General features: G+C 42.3%; 1 protein-coding gene across 8 annotated transcripts in view; it reads right to left on the bottom strand.

Annotated features, from left to right (window-relative positions):
- Slc24a2 (solute carrier family 24 member 2) overlaps positions 1–24,058 on the bottom strand; it is a 237,584-nt gene that overhangs the window by 139,669 nt on the left and 73,857 nt on the right.

A 24,058-nucleotide genomic window follows, 5' to 3' on the forward strand; every position in this document is an offset into this window, starting at 1 on the left:
ACACCTGTAATTCAGAGCTCGAGGCTGGGAGACACAGGCTTTTGATCAGGATCCTGAGGCATGGTGGTCATGGAAAGCTCAGGCCCAGGCAAGGTGGTACACATCTTTAATCCCAGGAGACAGAGGCAAGCAGATCTCTGAGTTCAGGGCCAGCCTGGGACAGAGAAAAAGTTCCAAGTAATGAGATATTAGCCATAAAATACAAGTACCATGTTATACTCCACAGACCCAAAGAAGCTAAACAAGAAGGAAGGCTGGACTGAGGAAGCCTGAATCTCACTTAGAAGGGAGAATAAAATAGTCCTAAGAAGCAGAGAACTGGGAGGAGGAGGAGGGTGGAGGATTCAGGATCAGATACAGGAAAGGCCAGGAGACATGGCTAGATGACCATGAAAATGAATGGAAATCTGCAACTGACAGGGGTGAGGAGGTCTGTGTGTGTGTGTGTGTGCGTGTGTATTTGTGCATGGGGCATCTCCAGGACAAGACATGGCCTGGGACAAGGGAGGCATCCAAGAATCAATGGGGGTGACCTTAGCTGTTACTCTCTACATTGGGGATTATTGAACCTGAAGAGGTCACCTCCTGTAGCCAGACAGGAACCACAGTGGAGCAATGGAGACACCAACCCACCCACCAAACTTTCAACCCCCAATTTGTCCTGTTTACAAGTAATGCAGGCACAGGGAAGGGAGCAGAGACAAAGGGAATGGCCAACCAATAAGCAGCCCAAGTTGAGACCCATCCCACAGGCAAGTGCCAATTCCTAACACTATTAGCGATACTCTGCTATGCTTGCAGATAGGAGCGTATTGTCTTCTGAGAGGTTCCACCTAGCAGCTGACTCAGACAGAAACAGATACCCACAGGCAAGCAGTGGATGGAGTTTGGGGATTCTTACAGAAGAATAGGAGGAAGGATTATGGGTCCTGAAGGGGAACTCCACAGGAAGACCAACGGAGTCAACTAACCTGGACCCTTGGGGTTCTCTGAGTCTGAACCACCAACCAAAGAGCACACAGGAGCTGGACCTAGGCTTCCCTCAAATATGTAGCAGATGTGCATCTTGACCTTCATGTGGATCCCAAATAACCAGAGCATGGGCTATTCCAAAAGCTCTTGCCTGTATGTGGGATATGTTCTATTAGCTGGGCTGCTTTGTCTCGCCTCAGTGGGAGAGGAAGCACCTAGCCTCACAGAGACTTGAAGTGCCAGTGTGTGTGTGTGTGTGTGTGTGTGTGTGAGTGTGTGTGTGTGTATGTGTGTGTATACTGGGGGTGGCACCCACCCACAGGAGAAGGGGAGGTGGGAGGGGCTGACGGGGGGGCAGTGAGTGGGATATAAAGTGAATAAGTAAACAAAATAAAATGAAGACAAAAATAAATAAAAAATACAAAGAAAGAAAAAAATCAGGCAAGATTATAAAGAAGAGAAAGCAGATAAAATAAGATAAATTAATTCTTGTGAATATTTACTACTCTGCACTCCCATAACCATTAAGAATCACAATCGACAAATCTTGGCTACTATTGAATTACATAGTAAGAGGAACCAGTTTGATTTGAAAAGAAATTATTTTCCTAACCCAGCTGATTTCTTTCTAAACATTATCAATAACAAAAAGGTTTTTAATCAGAAAAGTCTAAATTAAAGTGATTAAAATGTTCATGTATTTTGGCAGTTAAAACCCAAATCATAGCTGGGAGTGGTGGTGCATGCCTTTAATCTCAGGACTTGGCCAGCCTGGTCTACATAGCAAATTCTAGGCTAGCCAGGGCTCCATAGTGAGACTCTGCCTCAAAAATAATTCTTTGTATTTATTGCATATAAGCACATTTGCTATATAATACACATTGTATTATATATTATAAACTTATTCTAATGAAGCATCTTTTACACATGTTTTATGCACACATCTATCTTTGGCCACACCGGAAGCTCCTTGGATGTGAATGCTGCCTTTATCTCACAGTTGTGTCCTCGATTCTTTACATGATCGTGTTTTTATATGTGTGTTTATATATGTTCAGATGTCCATGCTTGAACCAGATTCCAGGTCACAAGAGTGCTGCAATAAAGACATGGGACATAAAGAAGACAGTTCTCCTCTCTAGTCCCTCTCTGTCACAGTTGCTTTGTAACCTTGGAGAGATGACTCTGTCTCTTTTGAGTCTCTTCCTGATACCAACTCAGGCTAACAACAGGATTATGAGTCAGGTAAGAGTAGGTAAGGAGCAAGCCTAGCATGATGTAGGCACGAATTCATAACAGCCTACGATGGCTGAGCCTTTCTTATATTATGGTGATTTAAATTCTGTATTCTTCTTGCCCCACTAACCAAGGCTCTGTTTGTGTAGCTTTCAGTACATTTTTATACAACTATGTTCCATGAGAGCCACTGCTTCTCATTCTGCTGCAGTCTAACTGGCAGCAGGACCTCAATATTGAGGTGCCCACCCCTCTAGAGTTAGGGTGCAGACATCAGTACCTCAGATCTGCGGAGTGTTCAAGCAACCAGATCTAATGCTTGGCTTTTGACTTCTCTAGTTTAGCAATCTTATGTGGCGCTTTATTTCTGTTTAATAAGTGCTATGGGTTTTCTTTCTTGTTCTGATTTTTGGAATCTTACTACGTCACCCAAAGAAACTCAGAGGCCCTACATAACATATTGTAAAGATACACTGGAAGCTTTATAATATGCAAATGTAGACCCTCAACACATGCACCAGAGTGACATCAGAACACCAGAGCACAGCTCTCTCCTACTGAAAGTCTTCCAAGTACCCGCCCTCAGCACGAGCTGATTCCTTAGAAGACTCCAGCGCCTCAGGGATGCCCCCACCTGACCTGCATTGTTCACAGCTGTCCAGTGATACCTCAGGGTCTTGACTTTGGCATTCTGCTCTAAGATACTTTTTACCAAGCTGTTCACACAGACCTCAGATTCTTCCCTACTCGCCTTTCAGATTTTTCACCTTAGTTGCCTTATTTATGAAACAGAGCCTTTTTTTTTCCAGGACAGCTTCCAATGACCAGCCTCCCTGTGCCCCATAACTCCCTCCCTATTTTTCTGCTCCATGCTTCTTCCGTATCCTGCCTCATCCTTCAACGTCTTATTCAGTTTACTTAGTTTATTTTCTGAGTCCCTCTTTCAGAATGTGATGTCTTTAAGGGAAGGGGTTACTGTCTCTTTTGTCAACTGCCATCTTCTGTTGGGGACAGTAGAGAGAGACACCACCTGTGTTCCTGTAGAAACTGGATTTCTCTGGGGTTTTGGTACCTTTGTTTATCCTTTGCCCTGGTTCATAAATGCTCTGGAGGCACTTTTGATGTAGCAAATAAAATAAAACAAAGCAACACTGTGGAAAAAGCCAAGCTCACTAATACTTCAGCTCTGGCTATTCTTGTCTTTGTTCCTTGTAACCATGAATATTTCAGACACATAACAAGGATCTCCGTGTCACTGAGTAGAGGAGATCACTTGATTTTATTTTCTGGAGACTCATTATGTCAATCTTTATCCAGAGAACAGGATGTTTGCTGAACGTCACCGAAAGGAGTGAGAAGCACGGCTTTGTACAAACAACTTCTCTGTGTAAAGGGAAGAGATGTGGTCCGGTTCCAGGAGGTGATTTATCATCATTGCTTCTGCCCAAATCCACCGGCTCATCACCGTTGACATTTCCTGTGTACCTCTCTCTGCCACAGGTTAATTGGAACTGGGACTTAGCTAAGGGCCTCTGAAACTCATTATCTGGAATCAGGGATGTGCTTTACCAGAGGTGAGGCTCTAATTATAACAATGCTGCCTTCACTGATGGACATCCAGAAGTATTCCCTGACCAGGACTCAAGTTTCTCAATGTCTAAGACTGCACACGTGAAATGACACCTAATGTTCCCGTGGTACTGACAGTATTAGCTTATAGAATTGAGACAACACAGAGCAAGGTTTTCAGGGTTCGGCAAGCCTGTCTTGTGTGTGAATAAAGAGGCTCCCCATAGTTGTAGTCAGAAGTCCCTTGCTGCTGTGTCTGTCCCCTAGAAAGTTTTAGTTAAAATGGCAAAGGGGAATGTGTTCAACAGGAAACTCAACAGTTGCTGTCTTAGCCTCTGTGGCTATTGTACAGAAAAAAAATATCAAAAAAGGCCATTTATACGTTACAGCAGAAACACCACACTGCCGTACTGTCACTGCAATTCCCAGGTACTGTCACTGCAATTCCCAGACGCACGCCGTAGGGATGGCTAGCCTTAAATATAGGGGCATCATCTCTAAATGGGATCAAACACACACTTATAGCTGATATCAGAGTGTGACTGTTACACTTCTGTAAGAAGGTGACACACAAGATGTAGAAGCGTTTTGTCGTCCATTGGAGACCCCAGTGAAGTCACTGTTTATATCCTTACTTTAGATATGGACTGTCTTGGAGTGAGGTAGATTAAAAATAAAGACGAAGCTGAAAGCAGTGGTTCCCAAAAGGCTTACCTACTGAAAACAAACAAACAAACAAACAAACAAAAAACCCCAAGCAGATAAAGGCACGTTAACACTTCAGGAAGGGTATGATGAAAATTCACCCCAAAACTCACTCCTAGCACGCTGATATAAGACGCTATTCAGGGCATTTATTAAAGAGAGGAACTAGTAAGACGTACTCGAGTCTTTTTAAAGAGCAGTAAATTAACTACTCAGTGATAACCATATATGCCAGACATATACCCAAGTGCTTCGCTGAAACACTACAGGCAAAGACCCCAAAGCAGAACATCAGGGTTTGTCAGGAAAGACAGCTAGCTGAACAGAATCAATTATGCAACCAGCACTAAGAAACACCGAGCTGTTTGCAGACATGCACTGGAGCACAGGCCAAGGAAGATGGTCCTGGCATAGGTTTCAAGGGATGCGCTGGATACAGGTCATCTTGGCGTAGGTTATGAGGGATGCTGTGAACACACGGCTAAGAGGGATGCTGTGGATACACAGGTGCGTCTTAAAGGATGCAGGGGAGTTGACTGTACTGGAACTGACAAGGCTTGAGCCAAGTGAGTGGTACTTGGTCTGACCAGAAGAAACCATTTTTAAAAAGCAGGGAAACTGATGAGTAGTTCCCTCACTCTGGGAGTTAATATTTTAGAAAGCTGTTGGTGATCTGATGTATAGGACTCCCAGCATGGGACCAAGGTCCCGAACACATGGGATCCACACTCCCTTCATTCCCTACTTCCTCAGCTTCTGAGTCTCCGGCTTCTCACGTTCTCCCTTCTGGGGGAATAGATTTCAAAATTTTAAATTTGTGAGCAAAAGAAACCTTCTGCTTACCAAAAAGGGAAGTTCTTGATGTAAGAACTCACAGAATTGGAGGAAACAAGGAACTGGATTTGGAAGCAATTTGCAACGAGTCTTCGGGAAATCCAGGCTGCAGGATCTGTTCGGCGATCCTGTTAAACGGTCTCCAGTTATTCTTCCCCGTTTTGTGCCATTTCATTTTTCTAGTGTCCAGGAGGGAGACAGAAACTCTTCCCTGGCCCATGCCATTTGTACTAAGAGAGGCAGAAATCTCCCAGTCACTCAGTGAGAGTCTGACTGCTGCACTGGCAGAATGCTGTCAACCTGAGGCCACGGCTTTGCATTCTCAGGATATTTTCCTTTCAGCAAATTCTGGTTCTTTCCTGCTGGGGGCCATGCCCATGCAGGTGGTCTGGCAGAGATGGCACTCTTGTCTTGAAACAGTCAATGCCTGTTGCTGAGGAAACAGCACTCTTCAGGAACTATGGCGGAGATGGACAGCCAGGCAGGGGACGTCCAAGTCTATTGGATGGGTTGAAGTGGTCTTTGATTGTTTGAGACTGGGTTTCAGGCTGCTGAGTTCCTTTTAGGCTTGTTAGTACAAACCTCCCCATGATGGCACCTAAACTGTGAGAAGAACCCTGGGGAAACTTGATGCCAGGAGATTACAAGATGAGAAGCTGTTGGAAAGCTGATCTTACCTGATCTGTGGCCCGGTGGTCAGATTCACTGTGCCTTGAGGTGGGATATAAAAAATGGTATGTGATCTGTTTCTACAAGCACAGCCTGGGGAATGTGGAAGAGTTTAAGATTTTATGCCATCCACTCGGAGGTGGAATAGTGAGGAGGGAGAAACGGAAGCATACACCCTGTGGCTCACTTGGGTGGCCAGTGCCTTAGGCAACAGGTGTGGCTGGCACCTGGGTCACACTCGTTCATGCCTTCCAGTGTCCCCTAGGTCACGTTTCTAACTTGTTTCTGAGCTCCTGTGCTTTGGATCGCCTGCCCACTTTCCCGTCTAGGGTTCTGCTTTGTCAATGGCACCCGATTTTTGCCTTGCAGTCCTCTCACCACGTCGGGCTCATTTTCTTTTCAGTTACCAGCTCCAGCTGTCTTGATTAGCACCCCAAATTAAAAGAATGGTTTGGGTCCCTGTAGCTTAAGTAGCAAATGCTCCAATTGGGTGCCCTCATCTTTGCACAGGACCCAGGTTATATCTAATGAAGCTCAGACTACGTAAATGTGAATTCAGCCAAGGTGGTCCAGTGGGGGAGTCGAACTCTGGCAGCTCCTGTGTCTTCCATTGTTTATGTATTAACATGCTGCAGTTCCCAAATAGTCCCCCTCCCCCGACTTTTTCATTTCATTAAACTGCCAGGCAATATTTTAGTATGTTATTGAAAGAGGACGCTTTTCCAGTGATGGGTGAAATGATTTCTAAAAATACCCGCAAATCAATTTGCTCAGATGGTAGAAATCTTGATAAAGGAAGGGGCTATTAAATGTGTGGAATAAAAAAAAGCCTCCTTTTCAGTTTGGGGCACGCTACTAATGTACTTGTGAAAAAAGGTCTTGGTTCACAGAAATGCAGTCTGGGTTGAATAATTCCAGCTTTACAGATAACTTTGTGGCTCCTGGCAAATCATAAAAACCTCCTTGGAATTTCAGGTTCCTCAGTTGCAAAGTGAAGGAATGGCATCTCTCTCATTGTGTTGTGGCAATACATGTTTTTGCCAAAAAAGGTGAGCTTTTCAGTTTATTTAGTTTAGTCTTAGTGTGAATGATACAACACCATCAGAGTTTGACATTATCATTAGCAAGGGGAGAGAATGAAAGAATCTTGGACCGGGGAATAGGCTTCTTTTTCAATGCATCAGAATAATGCTAAAAATATTCATTATATCAAAAGGAAGGGTAGTGTGACGTATGACATCATATTTATCTTAGTTTTAGGTTGATGAACACCGCAGGACAGTTGACATGATGCAGGGCTTACAAGTGGGGCATAGCTAATAAAATCTTCACATAAACAAAGGCTTGCATCTCTCTGCTCACGTGAAGAGCACCCCACCAGTCCGATGCTTCCTTCTGCCCAGCATCTACCCTTCTTTTTGGAAACAGGGCCTCAAAAGTCTTGGAGGATTTGGTTGTTGATTCAATAATGTATCACAACTGGGATAATGGAGGAACAGAGAGTGGGTAAAGCATTATTGCCATGAGTTGTGAGGGTGTTTATGTAGAAAAACGTCTGTAAAAGTGGGGACACTACTAAGTCCCAGGTTATTTGTGAGAATAACATGGAGTAACATCAGTGAAGAGGCTCCTCTCTATGTGACCACCAGGTTATGTGTCCATCTATGGACCTGTGTATGAATGGAAGCCATGCCTGGTGCACAGTAGGTGTGCAGTGAATACTGATTACTTTATTGTTATTGATGTTTGCTTACTACTACAGAACATAACCATTTCTTCTCTAGCTGTTGATGTCGCTGCCTAAAGCCAAGGACATAAAAAAATCAACAGATAGAAACATTGGCTTTATGTAGTCAAACTCTTACTCTTTAAATATCTGCAGGAGGAAGATGTTTAGAAACATAGTGTTCTCCAGAGTCAAGTACGCTTGGAGGACAAAGTAAGAACAGGTATGGACAAGGCCGATGAGAGCTGAAGTCAACCTCCTGTCAGCTTAGATTTTACTTTCCTCTCAAACAAAGAAGAGTTCCTGGAAAAAGGAATTAGATTGCTAGAAGGATGATTTCTGAGGCATGCACACTCTTCTGTTTAAAACCAACTTCTCTCATTCCTCTTCTCCATAACTCTCTTGTGGTTTTATTCATGAACAAGAACTAAATTGAACCTGGGTTATTTTTCCACTGAAGGGTAAGTATCTTTAAAAAAACAATAGGCTGGTTGGCAGTTTAAACAAAGGTAAATGACAATCTTTCTTACAAGATGAACATGCATTAAACCATTTCAAAATCTGGAAATTTCAAAATCTTACCAGCAAGAAGAAATGAATTAGCTGGATTATGACAGGATTATAATTTCCATTTAAAATGGGTAACTGTGTTGCTCTAAACCAGTGGTTCTCAACCTGTGGGTCACAACCCCTTTGGGTGTCAGGCAACCCTTTCACAGGGGTCACATATGAGATATCTTGCATACTAGATATTTACATTATGATTCCTAACAGTAGCAAAATTACAGTTAAGAAGTAGCAATGAAAATAATTTTATAGTTAAGGTCATCATGAAAGACCCCAGCTTAGCAGCAGTAACGCCATTTTGCAAGGCTGTACTTAAGATGACTGGTTCAGGGAAAGGTTAGAACACTGAGTACACAGCGGCTGCCAAGCAGGATGTGTATGGTTGAAGGCCTGACAACAGGACGATTGCGGTTGAGCACCTGACAATGAGAAAAGCCCCGGGAGAGGTCCCACACCCTGGTGGGGGGCCGAGTCAGTCGTTATGTTCCAGGAAGGTGGCTAGGAAACTTGCCCCTGGGCTGAACCCTTGCCACATTAGAATCCACCAATTATATCCCTGTAACCATGCATCTGCTTCTGTATGCTTGCTTCTGCTCCCCAGAATCCTATAAAAAGCCCATCCTTGGTTTCGTGGGGCGCGCCAGTCCCCCGAGTGACTGAAGCGTCCAAAGGTGCCTGTGTATCCCGACAGTAAACCAAATCCTCTTGCTGATTGCATCCTGTGGTCTCGGTCTGGTCATTGAGTTGGAGGGTCTCCATCCCGAGGGAAAGTTCTCCCTGAGAACTTTTCAATCACACACGAGGAACTGTATTAAAGGGTTGAGGCTTTAGGAAGAGACACTGCTCTCAACACACTAACACCTGCAAAACAAAAAACCCTGGTAGCGTTGGCGAGATGGCTCCATGGTTAAGAACACTGCCTGCTCCTCCAGAGGACCTGGGCTTTATTTCTAGCATCACATGGCAGTTCACAACCCTTTGTTACTTCAGGCCCAAGAGATCCAATGCCTTTCCCCAGCCTCTGTGGGTACCAGGCACACATAGGGCACACAGATGTACAGGCAGGTAAACACACACATATACATAAAAAATAAAATTAAAAAAAAATCCTCCAGACCATTTCACTGTTGATCTGAGATAAAGACAGCTTTAAAACATTAAATAACAGAATTTGTACCAAAAATACTAGATGAAATATTAAATATTGGCTTAAAGGATTTATTCCTACACAATGTTATTTTAGCAATTGCCTTGACCACTTCCCACACACTTTAAACCCACCATCCTGGGATGTTCCATGTGCTAAATGATTTACATTGAAGTTTTATAGGTTGCCTGGAGAAGAGCACATACTCCAATGGAGAATTTATTTTCACCTTAATATTTAATTTGTTTAGGTAAATCTATTTCCTAATACTTGGTCTTTTTTTTTTTTAAGGATTGACAGCTTATTTTACTGAGGATGAGACAGCTACAGGAAATGAACATGAGAAAGTGTTCTAAGATAAAGCTGACTAATAGAACAACCTCTGGGCAGGTGCATGTGCCCCTCACAGCCTAAAGTTTGAAATGTACACATTGAGGAAAAGATGTGACACTGAACATGTATTTACATTTTTTCATATTTTAAACATTGTGTGTTCATTGTATGTGTGCACCTGTGGAGGTCAGAGGTCACATGATTTGTGGAGTCTGTTCTTTCATTTTCCCATGTGGGTTCTGGGGATTGAATGTAGATCATCAGATTTGGTGGCAAGAGCCTTTACCTGCTGGGTCACCCTACCAGCCTAGCCAGCATTTAAATACCACTTTCAGTAATGTATCATGAAAGGATTTGCACACAGTGTAGAGATAAACATAAAGTCATGCCAACGTAGATTAGATGTAGGGATCTGCAAACCTGTATTTCCCAGGCCATGCGAGGCCACCCTATGGAGGCAGGAAGCTGAGGGAGGGGAAATTTGGAGGTATTGGGTCACGGGTATTAGAAACACTTCAGGAAATTGTGGTGTGCTTAATGAAAATGGAGGGGGCTAGGAGAAAGCCGCACCTGGCTCTCACCAAGTTGATTTTCCTCCACCAAGGGAAAGATGTAGTAGCTTCTCTGAACAAGGCAAGTAGAACCAGTGAAAGTACAGCTCTTTCAAGTCTTAAATTTGGGGAAAATAAGTGCTCATCTTGCCATCTATTTATCAGAGTGGCCACTCCCAAGTGCAAGTTAGGGGCTCATTTAGAAAGAATTTTGATTGCCATGACTGGAGGGTCATGCTCTTAAATCCAATGGACAGAGGCCCAGGGAAGTTACTGAACTCTGCAGAGTACACAGACAGCTCTCCCAGCAGAATTATAGCACCCGAGAGGTCAGCTGTCATAGAGTGACGCCAACAGCCAATTTGTTCATGCCCCTGTCACTCATGCATCCCTTCAAAATGCTCAATTATAGATGGGCAGCCTTTTAATGGACATTTAAATAAAGCTCTCATAACGTAAGTCAGAGTAAAAAAATATAAACACCAATCTAATAATAAAAACAATCAAATTAACAAAACGAGAGGCACTAGAGACCATGAAGAAAGCATACAAGGAAAGTACAGTAGTTACAACCAACCCCAATGCAATTTGGCAATGTCCAGGAAGCTAGAATCAGAACAAAGATGTGTCCCATCTATCACTCTTCTTGCAGGGATGATCTCAGAGAAGCTCTTATCCATCACTGGACATGTGCACAGATTATTCTTAGCAGCATTCCCTACTAGTCACAAATGCCTAAAATCAATTTAGCAGTTTACTGGGTAAATAACAGATTAACTGTAGTCTATTCACATAACTAATACTACCAGCCACTTAACACAAACCATATAGAGGCATTTAAGTGGAGATGAGCTTCACAAATATGATAATGACAATGTGTTGAAATGTCACACTACCTATCAATATGGACAGCTATGTGCCAGTTGGAAACATGGCAGAATCCCACACTTGGGAAGAGATCATCTATTTGAAGTTAAAGAGCGGGCAGAAACTTTATGTTCTTTAAGCAGTCATTCCTTATCTACATACCAGATCCTTCTAGCTCTTTGTCAGACTCAGGAGGGGAGAAAGCACCCTGAGAGGCAGAGCAGTCAGTCTGACCAGGAGGGGTGTAGAGAACTCCGACTGGTCATATTTTATTTCTTTCTATGCAGTCTGGGCTTCCTCGTGCTTGTTATATATATTTTATATTTCTGGTATGCTTTAGATTACATTAAACAGCATCTTCCAAGAGATAAAAGGGACTATTGTACCAAGTAAATGGTGTGAGTTCATTCAAGAAGCAGGAATATAATTTTAAAAATGTAATAGTTACAAAAAAAGTCCCAATGTGAATTTTATTTATTAAATGCCTTAAAATATAACATATCCAACTGGAGGGGTGGCTCAGCAGCTAAGAGCCCTGGCTGCTCTTCCAGAGCATCTGGCTCTGAATTCCCAGCATCTACATGGCAGTTCAAAATAATCTGTAACTCCAGGCCCAGGGGATCTGATGCCCTCTTCTGGCACACACACACACACACACACACACACACACACACACACACTCACATACACAAATACACACACATACACACACACACTCACATACACAAATACACACACACTCACAGACACATACAGACACACTCACACAGACACACATATACACACACAGACACACACACTCACATACACACACACAGAAACACACTCACACACACTCACACAGACACACACTCAACACACTCTCACACACACTCACACAGACACACATATACACACTCACACACACACTCACACAGACACACACACACTCACATACACACACTCACACCGAAACACACACACACTCACACACACTCACACAGACACACACTCAACACACTCACACAGACACTTACACAGACACACACTCAACATACTCACACCCACATACATAAACACACACACACAGATACACACACACACACTCACACACACAAAACCACAGAATTAAAAAAATATAATTCATTCATGGTCCTTAAGAAGTATAATTTAACTTGAAATAAAAAGTTAAATTTAATCTCAGTGGCATCATTTTAGAACTGAATTTTCTTTTCTCATAACTAAGTATATGAAATAATTTGGCCTATGCCTTTGAAAGTTACACAGCTACATGGCAGGACACGGTGTGACATGTCCGGTTATGTTCATACACCAACTAAGAGCTGAGATAAATTATTCATTGTAATAACATTTTGAGCCACTCAGCAGTTATGGTCTACAAATGAGGGAAATTAGGAGGAACAAACTCAGCAGTGCTTTGAGACCTCACTGCTGAAGTGAGCCTGGGGACAAACGGCCTCATCGCTGTTGCTGAAATGGTGACAACCTCGGCGAGTATTTAACAAATGCTTTTCTCTCTGGCACTACAGACCTCAACTGGAATTTGAGAAAAAGTCTAAAAACTGTCATTTAGGGCTAAAGTGATAAAAACCGAGTTGAGAGCTGGCTAAGTGAGCATTTTTAATTTTGTCATGCTAGATACCTAAGGTCATCATTTTATCCATCTGGTTGAAAGTGTTGTTTCATTATAACAAGTGGAGAAATCTTAAAAAAACATATATGTCACTAGTTGAAGAACTCACCCTCTCTTAGTATTTCAGGGAAAGAGGCTCCAGAATGGCACAGTCAACTTTCTAGTCTCTAGAGGCTCCAAGTACTCATTCAGAGGAATTAGATTTGGGAACATAAAAAGTTCACAGTTCTTTATTAAAAAAAATAGGCTTACAAATTTCATCCGGAAAAGAGTAATCATTCCTTTATGGCACCCATCCTGTCACAGTGAAGCGTTATAATTCTGAAATCTATAAATAAATATTAAGAACATGGCCAGCAATGAAGCAAAAACAAGAATGACCTTAATGGTTTACTAAAATATTTTAAAACTAAAACTCTTATTACACAGTAGCACTAGTTACTGAAATCCATTTTATTTAAATAATTTAAGTTCTTTTCCCACAGAAGTGCTCATAAGGCAAAATTGCTAATATAGACGATGACCAAGAATAAAATGGAGACGGAGGTCCCTCGGTGGGTTCTGTGAGAGCTGCTTCAGGTGTGCAGGGTCATGTACTCATCCTGTCAGTCACTGGTGAAGCCTTACAACCCTACCCTCACTTCCCAGACTTCCGGTGTGCCAGGAGATTCCCGAGGAGAAACAAAAGGAAATGTGCTGTCCCCAGAGCATCTGTAGCCAGAGAGCAGGGAACGAATCTCGAACCCCTGAGATGTGAGGTTCTGCAGGAAGGAAGACAACTACTGCCCAGGCGACGTGCACATAGAAGGTGATTTCACACGGAACTTGTCCCGTCTCACTGGCATCCGGTTTCTATCCATGTCTAGGTGAAGACCCTGAGTTGCAGAAGAGTGGCCTGACTTGCTGAAGTCACAGAGCAGTTTGGAAAGTCTGATGCAGAACATCCAGGCTGTCACACAATTTTCAAGAAATGTGCTAGGAGCCAGCCAGGTGTCTGGCTTGGAGCCAAGATGGGCACAAGAATGGAGACTAAGACCTTGTTTGTGCCAGGAGGTATTTGCTCTCTGGCATTGGTAGTGGCTGGGATGGGGAGCATTGGGAATTACTGTAAGATTCACCTTAGTACCAACGGGGGTGTCTCTAAGGACTCTGTCATTACACAAACAAGCCCAGGACTGTGTGGGAACCGGGACACCCGGTAAAGTAAATATGGAGAAACAAATTCAGTTAAGCTACAGTCTGGAAAATGTACATTTGAAGGAGTTTGGGTTTGCCTGTCAACCTTAGACAGCTTTAAAACAACACCATTCAAAATGGAGAAACTGGCCCCATTGTCTACTGTGGGTAGTTTAGATGGGAAACTGCAGCATGACATATAATGGCTCTAATCAGGGATAACTATGGTCATATCGAGCAAACACCGCCACAAACTAAGACTTCATTCACAAAGCATCATGATGCGTGAAGCAGTCTGCTAAGCTCCCCTGCAAAGTACCCCCAAAACACCTAACAGTATCGTAAAATCATCATACATGCAGCATGATCCCTCCTTTCCTGAAAGTGCAATGTGCCCAGGTGTGTGCTACAGGCACTAGCAGCAGTAGACGACAATGAGGCAAATGAAGCCTGTGATCATTTGCAGATCGTGACGATGCATGTGACCCGCACACATGACAACTTCTGGTGTCAGTCTTCACGTGCTTTCAATTTTTTTGTTTGTGACTTTAGTGGCCCAAAGCTTCGCCAGCTAGGCCAGGGTAGCTGGCAAGCCTCCAGGGATCTACGATCTGAGCCCCTTCCTCATCGTCCCCGAGATTACAGGCCTGAGACACATGTCCTCATTTTTACCTGGATTCTGTGATCTGAAATTCAGACTGCCAGGCTTGCGAAGGCAAGAGCATTACTGGCTGAGTCATCTCCTCATCTCTGTTTCCACATTTTCTACATCGATGTCTTTAATCTAATAATTATGCCAGTGACCTATTCCTGACCGGGATGATGCTCTGAAATGAACTGCCTTCCACCCACTGGCTTCAGGCCACCAAGTGACTCAGCCCTTCTCCCTTCTATTTTGAACGTAATGGACAAGATTGGATCAGGAGACCTGAGCCCATCGCTAGGACTTGCTGTTTACTGGCTCAGCCTATGTAATTGTGTCTATAGAACGTGGTCACTGGTATTTCTCCACGGATGAGGTGGAGACTAAGAAGAGCTTCAGGCAAAGAGTCTAATGCTAAGTCACTCCTTCATGCCACCAGGCTGATGGGTTTCTTCACCTGTGAAACTCCACTTGTAACTGACAGAGGGATAGCACCTCCTCTGGGGACTCACGTGTTACTCTGCTGAAGTCCAACTGAACACTTCATGTAGTGTTGGGAAACCTCAGCATACTTGTTTGGATTTCTGACATGTTAAAAATGTACAGACACCCTTCTGAATCTCTCTACCCTTCGACCATCTGGACAAACTCTGGATAACTACAGAGTTATCACCTTTGGAGAAAAATCAATGTGAAGGGCACAGTCACATTTTAAGGTGTCATTTTGGTCTGAAGCCTTTCCCACAAAGGTTCTGACACCAGACACATTGACCAGTAGAATGGGCTGAGGAGGAGGAAGGATGTGTGCGGCTTGCAGGGGTGGGCTGATGGTTAAGCTCTTAGCTTCCAAGAGACTGGGCTTACCTGAGTATGTCCGTGCTGTTCTGTTATTGTGCAGGACTCAGAATGTCTCAGGTTTGGGCTCTCTAGTGCCAACTGACAGGCACATGTCTTAAATGTTTCCTTTAATTAACCTTCTCCTTTTTGATATCGATTTTCTCACTTGCCCACGGTGCTGCTGCTATTCTCAGAACACAGACTGAAGGAATCAACAGTTCAGGGTTCTCAAGATTTGTACACTTAAGCTTGGAATGTTGCACACAAACAGATGGCCAAGCACACTGACTTCCCCTTCTGCACAAACTCAGAAACCTAAAGACTGAGACTGAGCTGTCAGGCCTTTGGATCCAACCTTCATCAACTGACTGACACCTGGGTTTCCTTTCCTAACAGTCTTCCCACAGGAGCACTGGGGAGTGCTAAGAAAGGAAGCAGCCTATTGAAGGATCTCCTTGTTGTGGTAAGGTAACTTGACAGGTGCTGGAGGGCTGACTGGAGTGTGTGGCCTACAAGACAACCATTAGGAAGACAGATTCCAAAGCAAGAGGCCAGCGAAGGGCACACCCAGTACAGCACACTGAGAAGGTGTCTGATCCATTTTCCTGTTACTTTAGTATCTTGTCACTGCCTTTCAGGTGCTAAGAACTTAACTTTGCACACCCAGCACCCCTCAGCCAAAAACTGACAGGAATCAATTCACAAGTGCCTTTGAAGCAAAGAACTCTGGCAATATTTTCTATTGTTGATCTTAAAAAAAAAAGAAAGAAAAGAAAAAAAAAGAAAAGAAAAGAAAAAAAAAAGAAAATAAATAAAGACCAGGTACCTTCAATTGGAAGTTGTTCTTATTGGGTTAATATCAAGATGATGGTGAAGCTGATCTGCTTTTGGGGGCTCTTGAGAATAATTTATTCCTCTGCTTTCCTGGTCGAGTCTGGATGCTGTTTGTATCCCTTGGTGTGTGTGTGTGTGTGTGTGTGTGTGTGTGTGTGTGTGTGTGTGTGTGTGCACGCGCACTTGCTTGAGATAGGATAGCATGTAACCACGGTTGTTCTGGAATGACTGATCATCCTGCCTCCACCTCCCAAATGCAGCGGCTACAGGTGTACATCACCACCCCTTCCTTCCCTGGCTCCTTTTTAGCCACTGCCTCTATCTTTGAAAGTATCTGGGCAATACCTCCAACATTCTTCGTGACTCTGACCTGATGGCTCTCTTACAAGGCCCTTGAGATTTCTTTTGCTCTATTTGGATAATCTAAGGTAATCTTTCCATCCAAAGATCCTTTAATATATATGACATCCACCATATAAAGGCAACATATTCCCAAACTTTGTGATTAGAACATGGGAAGGAACCATTTCCAGGACTACTACCTGGACAATTTATGTCATTTTCCAGAATATCCTCCCAGGGAATGAGGTCTCATCACCTGCGGTGGTGATGGCTCTACAAGGTACCCCAGTGGCCCTCTTCATTACCCCTTCTTATTTCTCCCCTTTCTTGTCAGTGTTTTCTAGACCTCTTGAGTAATTCACTTATAGTGGAAGCCTTGTCTCAGGGTCTGTTCCTGAAGAGTCCTTAGAAAGAGCATAATGGGGTAAAAGCTAGAGCCATAGATCAAGAAATGTGGCCTGGGCCATCACAGTAGAAGGAAGCAGTGGGAAGTCAGGAGGCAATTTGACCTGGACTAGATGATACTGAATTTCACTTTAGTGGCTGAGACATCAGATCAGCAAGCAGAAATGGTGATTAGAGGTGTAGGGTGTTTCCCTTAAGTCAGAGTGCTGAGACAAGCTGGAAAACATCATTAATGAAACAAACAAAAGATCCAAAGGATTTGGTAATCATTCAAAGGGCAGATAATTTCCGCCTCAGGGGCAGGTCTGTAAGTCCCAGAGGATCCTGAAATGTCTAAAACACTAGCTTGAATTTTTCTTCTTGGAAATCTTTAGCACATCCGTTTGCACTTTCTGCTTTGCAGGCAGGCTCTCTTGTAAAACATACTCTGTGTTTACACATTAAATCCCACCACTATTATCTGAAGCAAATGATACTATTCCTATTTTGTAGTTGAACTAGGAACTAGAGGAGTTAAACAAATCGTTCAAGATCCCACAGACAACAGTAGAAGCAGGTTTTAGAACTGACTTGGTTCAACTCTGAGGTTGAAATATTCACCCTCGGTTTCTCTTGCGTTGGTTCTGATCATGAGGAGAAAGGATGCAAAATCTCCAAGTCTCCTGGAAATCAGCTATCCTCACTTTGCTCTACTTTACCAGATGCTTGCTCCACACTCTTTGCAGAGAATGATCATTCCTTTCTGCTCTTTTTTGACAAACAACACCAGACACTGTTTCAAACCCACTTAATTCATTTTCTCAACTTAATCTAACATATGATTTAATCCCACTTTTGTACAACTCAAATCTGGAACCCCTGAGTCAAGTTCGCTAATACCTTTAGATAAGCAAGTTTAAGTGGAATGTTCCAGAAACCTATGCTGGATAAAAATCAATGACGAATTATCTAGTTAATAGAGTATTTCTACCTGTAAATACCCATATGGCATTGAGACTAGTTCCATAACATCTTACCTGATTTACCCTTGCATTTATTCTTTAATTTCATAAACATATAATGTGTTTGGCCTTATTCACCCTTTTTTCTTTTCTTTTTTTTTTTTTGAGGATAATTTGATCAAATTTTATTATACACAGGTATAGAATTCTTGAAAAATATAATGAACATTCTATAAATAAATAATTTTATTAACTATTCTAAAATTAAAGCATAAAACAGTATTTATGATGTTGAATGTCAAGTTGATACGTGTTCATTCTTCATCCCCATGTACTTCCCTAATACGTTTGCCTGTCAACACTTTTATAATCTGATTTATCTGTTTCCATTGAGATCAGAGGTGATATTTTTTCTTTCATGATACATTACACCTTTTACTCAGTCTTTGTTGATACTGGAGGTAATCAGGAAATGGATCTGAACTGAATGACATTTTGCAGAAGCTACCACTATGTTGCAAGACATGTAGTCAAAGTGAAGACTGGCTTCCTCCCAGGTCTTCTGCTTCCAGAAGAACACATTATGATACTTCCAGCCTCCTTCTTTGTTACATTGTTTCTCTCTACCTTTCCCCTTGAAGCTATCAAAACTATCCATTCAAAACTATTCTTAGGTCATTATTTCTCTCCATTTACTCTCTGGAGAAATGAGACATTTCCCTTCCATCAAATAGGAGAGACTACCGGAATAAGCACCTTCTCTATCTCCCTTCAAGTCCTTAAGTGGGGGGAGAACTATAAAGTTATACTTGGAGTAGATAGGCCAAGTCCTAATATCTTTGCTTCAGAATACACACTCATTATAGCATATGGAAACAAAAGGTGTTTAGAATGTAGTTATAGATCATACTGGTTTAAGATAGTTGAAGTAGGTTTTTTTTTTTTTTGGTATGGTTTTTTTTTTTTTTTTATTAACTTGAGTATTTCTTATATACATTTCAAGTGTTATTCCCTTTCCCGGTTTCCGGACAAACATCACCCTCCCCCCTCCCCTTCCTTATGGGTTATTCACCCTTTTTTCATTCCACCCTCACTGAACCCATTTTTCTTTCCAACATCTTATTTCAGTTCTACATAGAGAGAAGAATTAATAAAACCCGCTCATCCTTGAGAGTTTTTGTGAGGTTAAAAGAAAAACTCTGTGAGCGAGTTTGCTTTAAGTTCTAATACAATGGTTGTAATGATGTAATGACTCATAGCCTGATAAGCTTGCTTTTCTAATAATAAGCTAGTTTGTTTTTTAATGAATGAAGATTTGAGTCAAATTCTTCCTAGTAAATGTTTGGTGTTCCTTAAAACTTGGTTGTTCTAGATAATGAGAGCACTATGTAGCTGTGGAGTAATCTATTCATTTTCTCCCAACTGGAACCAGGATACATTGTGTCATCTACCCTGTTTGCCTTAATAAACCCACTTGCTACATTTGTATCTAACTTCTTTATCAGAAACAAGTTACTTTTTCCCCAGCTTGTTGGATACTTCTGACAGGTAAACAGTGGAAAATGTGATGGTTTTCAATGTCATCTTGGCACCATGCAGACTCCTTTGGGAAAGGAGCATAGAGGAAGGGTTGTCTAGATTAGGTTTGACTGTGGGCATGCCTGTGGGGGACCATCTTGGTTATTGTGAGTGAGGAAGATGCATCCACTGTGGAGAGCACCACTCCCTGGACAGGAGATTCTGACCTGGATAGGAGTAGACAGAGCAAGCTGAACACAAGCATGTAGGCATTAATTCACTGTTCTTGACTATGGATGGGAAGAGACTAAATGCTTCATGCGCCTTCTACCTTGAGTTCTTCACAATGATGTACTGCTAGCTGGGATTGTGAGCCAAATACCCCCTCTCCCCCAACTTTTCTTGTAGAGGTATTGTATCATGGCCACAGGAAACAAAAGTAAAACACGTAACCATTTGCTAAACAACAAAACACTCCTCTGTTTGGTCTATTTTCCACATGAGCAATTTTTAGTGAGATTCTTTTATGTCTAAGGCAGGAAATGACAGAACTGGTCAGCTAGCAGTTTACATCATAATAGCTAAGATAACAACTGGTGTCTGCATGTTGCTTTACTTATAGGTAGATGCTTCTCAAACTCCAGTCATTTTTACCATTAACAAGAGTTTGCTATATTTCAATAATTTAAATGCTTTATAATTTACAGAGACTTTTGTGTACAAATTGCATTTTTTAAAAAAATTATCCTTAATCATTTTTTTTATTAACTTGAGTATTTCTTATATACATTTCTTTTTTTTTTTTTTTTTTTTTCGGAGCTGGGGACTGAACCCAGGGCCTTGCGCTTCCTAGGTAAGGGCTCTACCACTGAGCTAAATCCCCAGCCCCCAAATTGCATTTTTTTAACCTAAGTAAATTTGTTTAATGTGTAAACTTTGGGACTAGGGAGATGGTGCAGTCGTTCAAAGCACTTACTCTAGCTCTACCAAAGAACCAGATTTTTTTCATTTTCAAGAATATTTATTTCATTTTATTGGATATTTTTATTTACATTTTAAATGTTATCCCCTTTCTCAGTTTCCCCTCCAGAAACCCTCTATCCCATCATCCCTTTCCCTTCTTCTGTGAGTGTGTACCCTCATCCACCCTCCACTCCTTCCTGCTTCCTCACCCTGACATTCCCCTATACTGGGGCATCGAGCCTTCACAGGACCAAGGCCCTCTCCTCCCATTGATGCCTGACAAGGCCATCCTCTGCTACATATGTGGCTGGAGCCATGGGTCCTTCCATATATACTCTTTGTTTGGTGGTTTTGTCCCTGGGAGCTCTGGGGGATGTCTGTTTGGTTGATATTGTCATTCTTCTTATGAGGTTACAAACCTCTTCAGGTCCTTCAGTCCTTTCTTTAACTACTCCACTGGAGACCCCATTCTCAGTTCAATGGTTTCTGCAAGCATCTGCCTCTGTATTTGTCAGGCTCTAGCAGAGCCTCTCAGGAACCTCTCAGCTATATCAGGTTCCTGTCAGCATGTACTTCTTAGCATCCACAATATTGTCTGGGTTTGGTGGCTGTATGTGGGATGGATCCCCAGGTGGGGCAGTATCTAGGATGACTTTCCCTACAGTCTCTGCTCCACACTTTGTCTCCACATTTCCTCTTGTATTTTTGTTCTCCCTTCTAAGAAGGACTGAAGCATCCACACTTTGGTTGTCCTTCTTGTGCTCTGTAAATTGTATCTTGGGTACTCCAAGATTTTATATTTTTGGGCTAATATCCACTTATCAGTGAGTGCATACCATTTTGTGGTCAAGTTACCTAACTCAGGATGATATTTTCTAGTTCCATCCATTTGCCTAAGAAGTTCATGAAGTCATTCTTTTTAATAACTGAGTAGTATTCCATTGTGTAAATGCACCACATTTTCTGTACCCATTCCTCTGTTGAAGGACATCTAGATTCTTTCCAGTTTCTGACTATTATAAATAAGGCTGCTATGAACACAGTGGAGCATCTTTTGGATGCTATACCAAGAGTGGTATAGCTGGGTCCTCAGGTAGTTCAATGTCCAATTTTCTGAAGAACCTTCAGATTGATTTCCAGAGTGGTTGTACCAGTCTGCAATCCCACCAACAATGGAGGAGTGTTCCTCTTTTCCACATCTTTTCCAGCACCTACTATTACCTGAGTTTTTGATCTTAGCCATTCTGACTGGTGTGAGGTGGAATCTCAGGATTGTTTTGGTTTGTATCTCCCTGATGACTAAGTATGTTAAACATTTCTTTAGGTGCTTCTCGACCATTCCATATTCCTAAGTTGAGAATTCTTTGTTTAGCTCTGTAGCCCATTTTTAAATAGGGTTATTTGGCTCTCTGGAGTCTAACTTCTTGAGTTCTTTGTATATACTGGATATTAGCCCTCTATTGGATGTAGGATTGGTAAAGATCTTTTCCCAATCTGTTGGTTGTTATTTTGTGGAGGATCAGGATTTTGATGTCATCCACCCACATTAAGAGATTTGCAAAGATTTTTAACTCCAACCTCAGAGGATTTGATGCCTCTTCTGAGCTCCATCAGCACCTGTGCGTGCATATGTGCACATACACACACTCAAATAAAATAAAGCAAATCTTTCAAAAAGCAAATTTTATATTGCTACTATAACTCAAACCCAGTATTTCTTGCCATAACTAGGAAGTAAATGAAGATACCAATCTATTCACTCCACAAAATATTCATGTTTAATGTCATCTTGTGAGTGAGGAGTGGAGCTGGGAGGAGTTAGGGAAAGAAGTAGGGAATCTCTCAATGATTAAAAAGATATATTGAAAGCATAGTATTGGGAAACATACACGTGCATGCTTTACTCATCTATTTTAATATAGACATTAAGTTTTAGAATGTAAAGAATGCAAAAGTCTAAAGCATCTCCTCTTGAGTGTGCATCTGTGGAGAGGGAGGAGACTCATGTACATGTGTCAGAACATAGAGACAAGCTATCGTATGAGATGTTCCAGCAAAGCATGTGGTGAGTGCACATGTTAAAATATAGAATACAATTTAATCTTAATCCGCACGAAAGCTTAAGTGACACATAAGCCTTGAAGATACATTTCTATTTTATACTTGATGAGACCGGGCTCCTGCCACTTGAATGAGTCGCTCCTCGACTATAAGGTGGTGCATGGCCGAATGGGGACTCAAATGCAAGCTCTTCCCACTGCACCCAGTCCCTTGCCTGGAAGGAGGGGGTCATGGGTGCTAGAGGACTCAAGTAAAGCACCAAAGACCCCCCTTGGTTGTTTATAATCAGGTCAAGGAGGTGAGAGGTCTCAAGTGAGATGTCTAAATGGCATTAAGAGAAAGAAGGTGAGTGTTCTCTGAGATAGTGACTCAGAGCAACGGAGAGCATCTGGTAAGTGAGTTCACCGCAGCTTGGGTTGCTAGGAACAACCTCGGGAGTGCGGAAGGGGGATTACAACCAAACGGTAAAGGTGAACAGAATCCGGGAACTGGAAGAACAGACAGAGGGAAAAGCATTTCAAATAACAATTTCAAATAACATTACGACAACATGTAACAAAAAAAATGTTAAAGGAAGTTAGCCTTGGGTCACTGTAGACTGGGAAAGATGCAGGCCTGTTAGAACTTGCTGTGGCCACGTTGACAGTCTCATGTGCTCCCCAGTGGTATAAGTTACCGCTCTAGCTTCTTTAAAAATGAATTGGTTTCTTTAAGTAGGTATAGCATCCATCTGACAGTGTTTGTGCTTTAGGAGATGCTGAGAAATGTTTATAAAGAAGCCTACATCTTTACTGGGAAGTCATAAGTCGCCCTACCGTTTGACAACATAAGTATGTTGAAACTGAGATTCTGTGCAGTGCTCATAAAACATGTCAGCCTCTGCTGCTGAAATATGGTCTTTGGGCCATACCTTGCCTTTACCTGGAGCTTGTTACAATGCCATTTCCAGGGCAGGAGGTCTGAGGAGGCTCTGAGATGCTGCCTCCACAGTTAAGTTTCCTGGTGACACTCATAGCACTGAAGCGTGAGCCAGAGGATTTAGGCTCAGAAAGACATCAGTTATGGTAAGAAAGAGGCTCCTTCACATGAAGAAAGACGAAGGTTTAGAGTGTATATAAATTTAGATGACAGAGAGAAAAAACATAAAACAGACATAGGGGAATATAAACCCAAATAATGGTAAGGTATAAGAAATGATTTACGGGGCTGGGGATTTAGCTCAGTGGTAGAGCGCTTACCTAGGAAGCTCAAGGCCCTGGGTTCGGTCCCCAGCTCCGGAAAAAAAAAAAAGAAATGATTTACACCTTTGCTGCTGATTTGTACTTTCTATTACTAACTTGCCTTAAAATAATCCAAGTGGGCCTAGAGGGATGGTTCATTAGTTCAGGGCACTTGGTTCTCTTGCTCTGGACCTTGGTTCAGTTTCTGGCACCCATATAGCTGCTCACTACCACTAGAAGATCCAAGTCCTCTTCTGTTATATCCTCTCTCTCTCTCTCTCTCTCATTCTCTCTCTCTCCCTCCTTCTC

Source organism: Rattus norvegicus, chromosome 5, assembly GCF_021556685.1.
Source record: "Rattus norvegicus strain SHRSP/BbbUtx chromosome 5, alternate assembly SHRSP_T2T, whole genome shotgun sequence".
In the NCBI taxonomy this organism is placed as follows: domain Eukaryota; kingdom Metazoa; phylum Chordata; class Mammalia; order Rodentia; family Muridae; genus Rattus; species Rattus norvegicus.